This window comes from Macaca nemestrina, chromosome X (genome assembly GCF_043159975.1).
Source record: "Macaca nemestrina isolate mMacNem1 chromosome X, mMacNem.hap1, whole genome shotgun sequence".
Lineage (NCBI taxonomy): Eukaryota > Metazoa > Chordata > Mammalia > Primates > Cercopithecidae > Macaca > Macaca nemestrina.
Window position 1 is genome coordinate 41,456,442 of NC_092145.1, and position 10,010 is coordinate 41,466,451.

Genomic DNA, 10,010 nt, shown 5'->3' on the forward strand with positions numbered 1-10,010 from the left:
AACTATTAGATCCTGAAACAGGATAGGAGCCCTAGGAAGGCCAGCTGGTTGATTGCTGATTGATTGCTTCAGGGGGCTGGTCTGCAGAGCCTTTAGAAGAACCTCTTGATCCTATGCCTTTACTACAACTCAGGCACCTGACAAATTCCCTTGCCAAGGCAGAATGGCCATTGTTCAGGGAAGGAATTCCCTTCAAGTGTCCTTGAAAGGGCTTTTCTTTTTGGAAAGAGCACCTTGTAAACCTTCACAGTTTTATGTCTCCTTGGATGCTAATTGGTGTGTAAGTCTGAAAGGTTTACAAAAGTTAGCTAAAATTTCAGGCTGCTTTTGACATGTTCAAGTACCCAAATGGATAGACATCTCTAGCTGATTTTCTCTTTATATGATTTAGGCTTTGTCTGTATAATCCCAGTTTTATAATGTTGAGTTGAGGTTGAATATGGCCATTTTTGAAATGGACATTAATCAAACGTTAACAGATTTCAGTCACTAGGAAATAAAAGGCCATTTGTTTTGTTTTGTTGAACTGGAGAAAGAGCGAACACAGTTCACCACCACCATAAATTATGCAATCAAGTTTCCCACATTTGGTGAAATCTCAGGGGGTCAGCACATCTGGAGTGCAATAGATGAGCCTTGGTGCTGGGAGAACCACCTTCATGATCACGGCACTACCCCGACATATAAGAATTCATCATTTTTATTTAAGGGTTTCTCTTTAGGGGACAGAAAACAATTCAAACTTACAAAAGACAAAAACAGGGGTTTTACCCACTCACTACATTGATTAGCACTCCTGTGTACCTATGTGGGCATAGGCCTTTTGGGGATAATGTAAATAAATTGTACAATTGCTCAAAATAGTGACACTGCCTGTGGTGATCTCAGACCCAACTAGAATTAGAACTCAGGAACCAAAATTAGTTCCCGGAAATCTTTCACCACACATCAAAGAGTCACAGCACACACACAAACACAAATTCACACTTCAACTGTGAAAACCAACTCATTTCAAAATATAACCTCCATATCTATTTGAATTTTGATTGAAACAACTTATTTTATTGTTACGCTCTACTGCTGAATAGCTTCCCTTCAAGCTTGTCCATCCTTCTCCAAGGTGCTGATGGCCTAATGATTTAGGTTGGTATGCTTGGCTAGATATGTACATGCCTAGGAGAAATTTGTAGAATTACCCATATACTTTTTCTCTCATCTCAATCTAGAAATACAAAGATTTCTTTGGAAGGACAATTCCCAGAATTACTCAGAAGTGTGGAGAAATGTTAGAAATTGCATTAATTTTATAACCACCAGCTAAAGCAATGTTCATAGATTTCCACAGATGACAATATTACCCAAAAGCTCAAGTCATAACATACTCTTCTAAAAAGTAAGAGTTCAAAAACAGGTTAACATTCATTTCAGAAAAATAATGAAAAGTAAAATTAAAAAATAGTTGTTTTTAAAGTAAGAAATAGAAGACTAATAGGTTTTAAACTTAAAAAAGCTTCTTGTGAGGTTAATAATTTTCTAATAATGTGACTATCTACTTAAGTTGGACAAGTCTTTTTTATTAGTGGTGCTATGTATGTAGTTTTAATGGTTATGTTTATTCATTTGGGCAAATTCACTTATAAGTAACAGACATTAAAAAAAACCTTGAAAACTTTCTAAGCTGTGAACCTTCTTTACTGTATCTTCTTGATGGCATACTATAAAACACATCAAAATGGTCACATGTGAACTTATCAGGTGGAAATGTGAAGATTAGGGTAATAGTCCATTCTCTGTTCATGTTACACTTGGGAAAATCTTCAAAAGGCCAGAACAACAGCAATGTCTTGATTCCTTATCAAGAAATCACAATTCAAATCCTTATGAATATATTCACAATGGTGCTTGGAAAAAGAAAAAGAAAAACACCTAGCAGTCAATATTGAAGACTTGTCACAGAGTTTTGGTCAGGTTTTTAAGGTAGAGAATGTTTGGATTTTGGCCCCTCTGATAATGGTTCAGTTATATATTTTAAAAATATAGCACATACATGATAGGGAGTTTGAGAATATATTGGGGCTGGAGAAGGTCCTCTATATAATTAATGTAATTAATGAATAAGCCTAACTAAAGACTGGAAAAGGACTGACAAAAATGCAGGAAGATAATAGTTACACATTGGTTAATGAAATCAAGTTGTTAGAGCTCTAAGATGAGCCTTAACAGTATTTACACATTTCAAGTCTTATTGGGAAACCCTCTTAGAACCCATGTTTGCTAACATCAGTAATTTATCAAATAAAGATTATACATTTTTAAAAAGTCTATTCCTAGAATGTAGTTTTCAAATTGTTTTTCATAAATCAGATTTATTTTCTTTACTTGTTTTTACATAGTAAGCTATGTATCCCCAAATACCTAAAAATAAAGCACCCGACTCCCACTTCCGAAGTAGATTGTGATTTTAAAAATCATGTTTTAGGAGGGAGCTTCCAAGATCAGAAGTTTATTTTCTCCTGAATTCTTTGACTTCAATGAAAGGTAAACTGCCACCAGGTGGACAGTGGTAGTTTCACAACAGCTAGGATAGCCATATGTCTCAGCTTGCCTACAGTAGATCTAAATTATGCCTGTTGTTCCACCTTAACTAGTAATAGCACCTACTTTCACTCTCAAAAGCTTCCAAGTTTGGACAATTAATTTTATGGTCACTCTATTAACTTCATGGTCAAAGGGCATTGCCAACTCTGGATGAATGAGTTCTTATTTTTGCTAAAATGGTAACTGAAAGAAAAACCATAACAATTTTCTTAGTCCATTTGGGCTGCTATAAAAAAATACTACAGATTTGATGGCTTATAAATAAAAGAAATTTATTTCTCACTGTTCTGAAGGCTGGGAAGCCCAATATCAAGGATATGGCAGATTGGGTGTATGGAGAAGGCCTGCTTTCTGGCTCCTAGATGACGTTTTCTAGCTCTGTCCTCACATGGATGGAAAACCAGGGCTATGGTCTCTTCAGCCCCTATTAGAGCACTAATCTCATTCATAAGGGCACCACACAACACATGAATTTTGGGGGAGACACACACATTCAGACCATAGCAGCACTCCTGGTTATATTTTCTTTCACATATAGCATTTTTTCCCTCTGACTTAATAATTGTTATTTTTTATCAATTCAAAAAAAAAATCTATGCCTAAGTTTTTTCATGGTCTCCAACATTCTTAAACCAGTTTAGTAATCGCAGATTACATGTTTTTCTGGAGCCTTTCATCTTGTAGTCTATCCTGAACTTGTTGCACTTTAGCTCTGCTGAATAACTGCTGATATAGTTTGGATATTTGTCCCTGCCCAAATCTCATGTTGAATTGTAATTCCCAATGTTGAAGGCAAGACCTGGTGGGAGGTGTTTGGGTCATGAGGGCAGATCTTTCATGTACTGGTGCTGCTCTCGTCATAGTGAGTGAGTTCTCATGAGACATGGTTGTTTAAAAGTGTGTAGCACCTCCTCCAAACAACTCTCCCTCTCTCTTGCTTTGGCTCCTGCCATGTGGAACGCCTGCTACCCTTTCGCCTTCTGCCATGATTGAAAGCTTCCTGAGGCCTCCCAAGAAGCAGATGCTGCTATGCTTCCTATACAGCCTGCAGAACCACGAGCCAATTAAACTTCTTTATGAATTACCCAGTCTCAGGTATTTCTTTTTAGCAATGCAAAAATAGACTAACACAGACATCCTGGAACTTCAGTTCGTCATCATTAATGGAATTCCCTTTTTATCTCTCTTTCTCTTTCTTTCTCACATTGAATCAATTGCTTTTTATATACTACTTTATTGTTTTTTTCTAGTTTAGGTAGAGTATGTTCTCCAATAGCTTCCTAGGAAAGGCTATATGAGAGATAAAATACTTAAAGCTTTTAGTGTGTAAAAATATATCTCAATTGATAATTGGATTGCATATGGCATTTTAGATTGAAATCATTAGTCTCAATATCTTGAGCATTGCCTTCTAGCTTCCAGTGCTATTATTGAGAAGTCAGAAGCTATTCTAATTCTTTAGTCTTTGCACGTGCATGTAACCTATTTATTTTTCTCTTCGGAAACTTCTCTTTGTCTCCAGAGTCCTAAATTTTGTAATCATTTGCCTGGGTGTGGGGCTTTTTTTAGCTTTCTTTTGTTGTTGTACTAGACAATTAATAGGTCCTTTCAATCAATGGATTGACAGCCTTCTATTCTAGGAAATACTTTTAGATTTTTATTTGATGATTTCCTAATATTTATTCTAATCTATTATCTTTATTAGTTAAATTGAGACATTGCAGTAGTGAAATATACCTCACCCTCAGTGCAAATATCTTTCAGGGGCCTATTACAAATAATTTCAGAGAGTGAACAGTGCCTGACACGTATTTAAAAAGTATATCAAAGTGTGTTGAATAAATGGCAATTCTGATTACCTAACAGAAAGTATTAAAATGCAATCTTTGCTTATAGTTAATGTTTTCTTCATATGATTTTTCTTTTTACCATGGAACCATCCGTTTCGAAGGAGATGTGACTGGCATACTCTAATAATGTTATTTTATTCTCCCCTCACGAAGTCCCATTCCACCCTACAGCTATTTACTGGAAATTCTTTCTAACATTTAGATTTTCAGGGGTTACTTTTTCACTCCTTTGGCTTTTAGGTACTACTATATTCAATGATGATCTCTAGAGGGCCATAACTTTCTGGAAGGCATTCAATTAGTGCCTCTGAAAACAGTCTTAAAAGCTGAGTTTGAATAGCACTATAACTGATTACTCTGTCACCTAGAGCTATCTGCCCAGGAAAGGTGATCCATATCTAAGCAGGGCATGAAGGTGAGAGCAGCTATAATCCCCAAAAAGTTAGCTTATTTTTCAGGTTTCTTTTGCTTTAACCTAAAAAAGCTTAGTACCACCAAATAAGGTTTAAGAAATTCAGAAACTGGATGAATTGCAGTAGAGCTCGATGAAAGTTTCTGAGAGATTAAGAAATTCAGAAACTGGATGAATTGCAGTAGAGCTCGATGAAAGTTTCTGAGAGAATCTAAAAGCTAATTACTACTCAAATCCAGCTGCCTGATACGCTCTCAACATAAGTAGAATTGGCAACTGCCTATCAAGAATTTTGTGAGTGTCAGAACACTCCCCTTACAAACAAGTACTAAACTCCTTTACATCTACAGCAGGATAATTCTTACCAGGAGAGTACTTTTGGCTTTAACATGTAAATCTTGAACTGAATAATTCAGGGATGGCATTAACTGCCTATCCTCTTCTGTGGTAGGCTATTTATTTAGAAGCTCTACTTATTATTAAGCTCTACTTATTATTGGAGAAGCTCTACTCCATAACTTTCTGGGAGAATCAAAGGACTGATTCTCTTTAGTCACTAGTAACCACCCCCCTTCCCTCCCCCAAACACACACTTTTAGATATACAAGATTCTCAGGTGATTTCTAAGAATCAGGGAAATAAAGAATGCCTTTTACATGGCTCTGTCCTCTCCAGAAATGACTAAAAAATACTAATCTACAGATTCTTGAATGCAGTGACACCTAAGTATGGTACACAGATTATATATAAAAATAAATCTACACTAGGACAAATCACAGTGAAACTGCAGAACATCAGAGGCAAAGAGATTTTATAAACAGTCACAGTTAAAATAATAGTTGACTCCTCAAGAGCTACAATGGAAGTCGAAGACAGTAGGATCAGTTTTCAAAGAGCTGAATGGAAATAACTGCCAACCTAGAATTCCATACCTATTGACATATGCCCATTTTCTGATGATTAGTTTGAAATAGTGACATTTTCAGATAACCAGTAGACCCTCACTAAAGGAAATTCTAAAAGATGGAGTTTAGGCTAAAGGAAAGTGATCCAGGTACAATAATAATCATATAAGAAATTGTGAAGACTATATTTTCAAGGTTCATTTCTATAGTTCACTACTGGAGAAGTTTCTCTGAACATGTGGAGCACCAGGAAACATGAGGAAGAAGCACAGCATTCTCTCCTAAATGTGAAGCCAGCTGTTGGTGTTGATTTGCTGTAACTGCTATTTGCCATTGATGATTATTTTCCTCTTCTTCCCAGAGAGTAAGAGGGAGAGGATGCAGTCTGTGTGGTTCCCGTTAAAAAGAAAGAAGAAAGAAAGAAAGAGAGAGAGAGAGAAAGAAAAAGATAGAAAGGAAAAAGAAAAGAAAAACAAAGGCATAACAAAGAAAGAGGAATACTTTGTGAAAATGTGATGCTGAGTTAAAACGTTATCTCTAAAGTCTCTGTAAAATGCAAACTTGCTATAAAAAAGGGGTGACATATGACGTCGTTAACATTTTCTGATACAGTGTGTGTTCTAATGTAGAAAATGTGTTCTTGGCTGGGCGCAGTGACTCATGCCTGTAATCCCAGCACGTTGGGAGGCTGAGACAGGTGGATCACCTGAGGTCGGGAGTTTGAGACCAACCTGGCCAACTTGGCAAAACCCATCTCTACTAAAAATACAAAAAATTAGCTGGGCTTGGTGGTGGGCACCTGTTAACCCAGCAACTTGGCAAAACCCATCTCTACTAAAAATACAAAAAATTAGCTGGGCATGGTGGTGGGCACCTGTAAACCCGGCTACTCGGGAGGCTGAGGCAGGAGAATCACTTGAACTGGGGAGGCAGAGGTTGCAGTGAGCCAAGATCCTGCCAGTGCACTCCAGCCTGGGCAACAAGAATGAAACTCTGTCTCAAACAAACAAATCGAAAAGGTGTTCTCTGTAAGATTAGTGCTCTAAGTGCCTTGAAAATAAGGTTCAAATAAGTGTGGGAAATGTGGTGTTAAACAAAGGGAAACCAGATTCTTAACTGTTGGACTTCTTAGCACCTTTAAGTATGCTAATGTACATTTTGAGTTTCCAAGAGAGTGATAGAGTACACATTTCCCAATTTTATTTAACCGCAGATTTTATTTTTCTCAGAACAATTTAATAGATTGGCATTCCTATAGATCCCATTTAAAACCCCTCTCTGTCCCTAGCATGGTCCCTGAGATTCTTCATCAACTTAGATGATTTTCCTGGAACACGGAGGCATGGGATAGGTAAATCTTTACAGAAACATGAGAAAACAACAATATTAAGAGTATGAAGTGACTCATGGGATGGAAGACCCAGATTGGGGAGCTCCCTTGTGAGAATGAGAATTGCAAAAGCACAAGGGGTAAAATGGCAAAGGGAAACATCACGTGCCCTTGTGCTGATGCTTCTATTGCTCAACTGCATTGATCATCCATGAGTATTTGCAATCTTTTGGCAGTATAAATGAAAATGGTTTAGATGGGAAATAAACAGAGGCCTCAAAAACATGCAACTGGGGCTATTTCTGATTTATCTGATTAGGAAGCAGTGTCCACTGACCATTTTTAGAATCATATCTGAAATTTCATCTCAATGGATAACTTTTTGCCTTATTACTAGATACAAAATAACAAAATCAGGTGTGTTTCCATTATGCAAGATTAATATGACTTTATATACAGTGACCAAATATTTGCTACATAAAATAATCTTCATCAGGCTGGGTGCAGTGGCTCATGCCTGTAATCCCAGCACTTTGGGAGGCCAAGGCGGGCGGATCATCTGAGGTCAGGAGTTTGAGACCAGCCTGACCAACATGGAGAAACCCTCTCTCTACTAAATACAAAAAAAGCAACCAGGCATGGTGGCGCATGCCTGCAATCCCAGCTACTTGAGAGGCTGAGGCAGGAGAATCGCTTGAACACGGGAGGTGGAGGCTGCAGTGAGCCGAGATTGCATCATTGCACTTCAGCCTGGGCAACAAGAGCAAAATTCCATCTCAAAAAATAAATAAATAAATAAATAATCTTCTTCAGATACCTATAGATTATTTCTCACTCGTCAGCAACATTCATTTCTATGTTAGCACTGAAAGCAGTGATATATTCCCAAGCAATAAATATTTATCCAAGTAAGTTTAGAATTAAAAAATTAAATTAATAGATTAGAACCAAAATTATGAAATCTCATTAAAACAAATTTAAAAAAATATTTTTATGGAAGGGAATAAGAATTGTGCATACAACTCAATGTAAATACATCTAGTGTGTTTTTAATTTTTTAATTCATATATTTTCAAATGACTCATACAGAATATATACATCATTTTCACAAAACACTAAAAGGCAATCCAATTAATGATTAGAATGTTTAATAGATATTTCATAAAAGAGAATATTCAAATAACATAGATGTCTCTAATGAATTAACTTTAAAAATTTGACCTCTTTGATCGTTCTTTCAATTTTCAATTTTCAAATTAAAAAATTTTAAGTACACTTAGCATGAGATTTAGTATGGTCATGTGTAGTCAGTGTTTTACAGTGGCTCTTCAGAACTTACTCATTTTGCATAACAAATTTTATACCCATCAGCAACTCCCTTTTTCCCTCTCTTCCTAACCCCTGGAAACTACAATTCTATTCTTCGTTCCCATTAATTTGACTACTTTTGATATCTCATGTAAATGAAATCATGCAGTATTTTCCCTTCTGTGACTGGTTTATTTTGCTTAGCATAGTGTCTTCCAGGTTCATTCATATTGTCACATATAGTAGAATTTCTTTCTTTTTAAAGGCTGAATAATATTCCATTGTATATATACATATAAAATTCCATTCATTTGTAAATGGGCATTTAGGTCTTCATTTATTTTGGCTTTTGCAAATAGTGCTACAATGAATATTGGAGTGCTAATATCTCTTTAAGATTCGGATTCAAATTTTTTGGATAAATACCCAGAAGTGGGGTTGCTGTATCATATGGTACTTCTATTTCTAATTTTTTATGGAAACTCCATGTTGATTTTCACAATGGCTGCACCATTTTGCATTCCTGCCAATGGTACATAAGGGTTCCAATTTCTCCACAGCCAGCCAACACTTACTGCCTTAAAAAAACATACAGATTGAGTATCCCTAATCCAAATATCTGAAATCTGAAATGCTCCAAAATCTGAATCTTTTTGAGCACTGACATGATACCACGAGTGGAAAATTCCACACCTGACTTTACATGGTAGGTTGCAGTCAAAACTTCATTTTATGCACAAAACTATTTAAAATATTGTATAAAATTACCTTCAGGCTATGGTATAAAGTGTATAAGGTGTAAATGAAACATAAGTGAATTTTCTGTTTAGACTTACATCGCATATCCAACCTATATCATTATGTATATGTAAATGTTCCAAAATCTGAAATGTGAAACACTTCTGGCCTCAAGCATTTTGGTAAGAGATAGTCAGTAAGTGTGAGTGATACCTTACTGTTGTTGTGATTGCATTTCCCTGATGATTAGTGACACTGAATATCTCTTCACATACCTGTTGACTCCTCATATGTCTTCTTCAAAGAAATGTCCATTCAAGTCCTTAGCCCATTTTAAAATCAAGTTATTAGAGTTTTGTGGGGTTTTCTGTTGTTGCTATCAAGTCATAGGAGTTTCTTATATATTTTGGAGATTAGCCCCTTATCAGATGTATGGTTTGCAAATATTTCTCTCTTTCCGTGGGTTGTCTTTTTACTGTTTCCTTCACTGCGCAGAAACTTTTTTAGTTTGATGTAGCCCACTTGTCCATTTTTACTTTTGTTGCCTGAGCTTTTGATGTCATTTCCATGAAATCACTGGATATACTGATGTCATAAAGCTTTTCCCTTATATTTTCTTCTATGGGTTTTACAACTTTCAGGTCTTATAGTTAAGTCTTCAATCGATTTTTAGTTGATTGTCATTATTCTGTGCACTTTATTAAAAAATATTTTGGCTTTAGAGTTCTTACATATTAAATGACAAGCCCTGGACTAAATAATCTCTAAGCACCCTTCCAGCTCTACTCTTCTGTGATTCATAATTTTACAAAAAAATGTGGAATTCTCACTTCTCCTTACTCCACAGTACAGTCACTCTATAAGCATTG

At 36.1% G+C, this 10,010-nt stretch overlaps 2 non-coding genes across 2 annotated transcripts; one reads left to right on the forward strand and one right to left on the reverse strand.

Annotated features, from left to right (window-relative positions):
- Positions 1-526: 526 nt before the first annotated feature.
- On the reverse strand, positions 527-691 carry LOC112428154 (U1 spliceosomal RNA). The gene has a single exon (XR_003020051.1). It is a non-coding gene; the product is annotated as a U1 spliceosomal RNA (small nuclear RNA).
- Positions 692-5,943: 5,252 nt separating this feature from the next.
- Positions 5,944-6,159, forward strand: LOC112428155 (small nucleolar RNA U3). The gene has a single exon (XR_003020052.1). It is a non-coding gene; the product is annotated as a small nucleolar RNA U3 (small nucleolar RNA).
- The last annotated feature ends 3,851 nt before the right edge of the window (positions 6,160-10,010 follow it).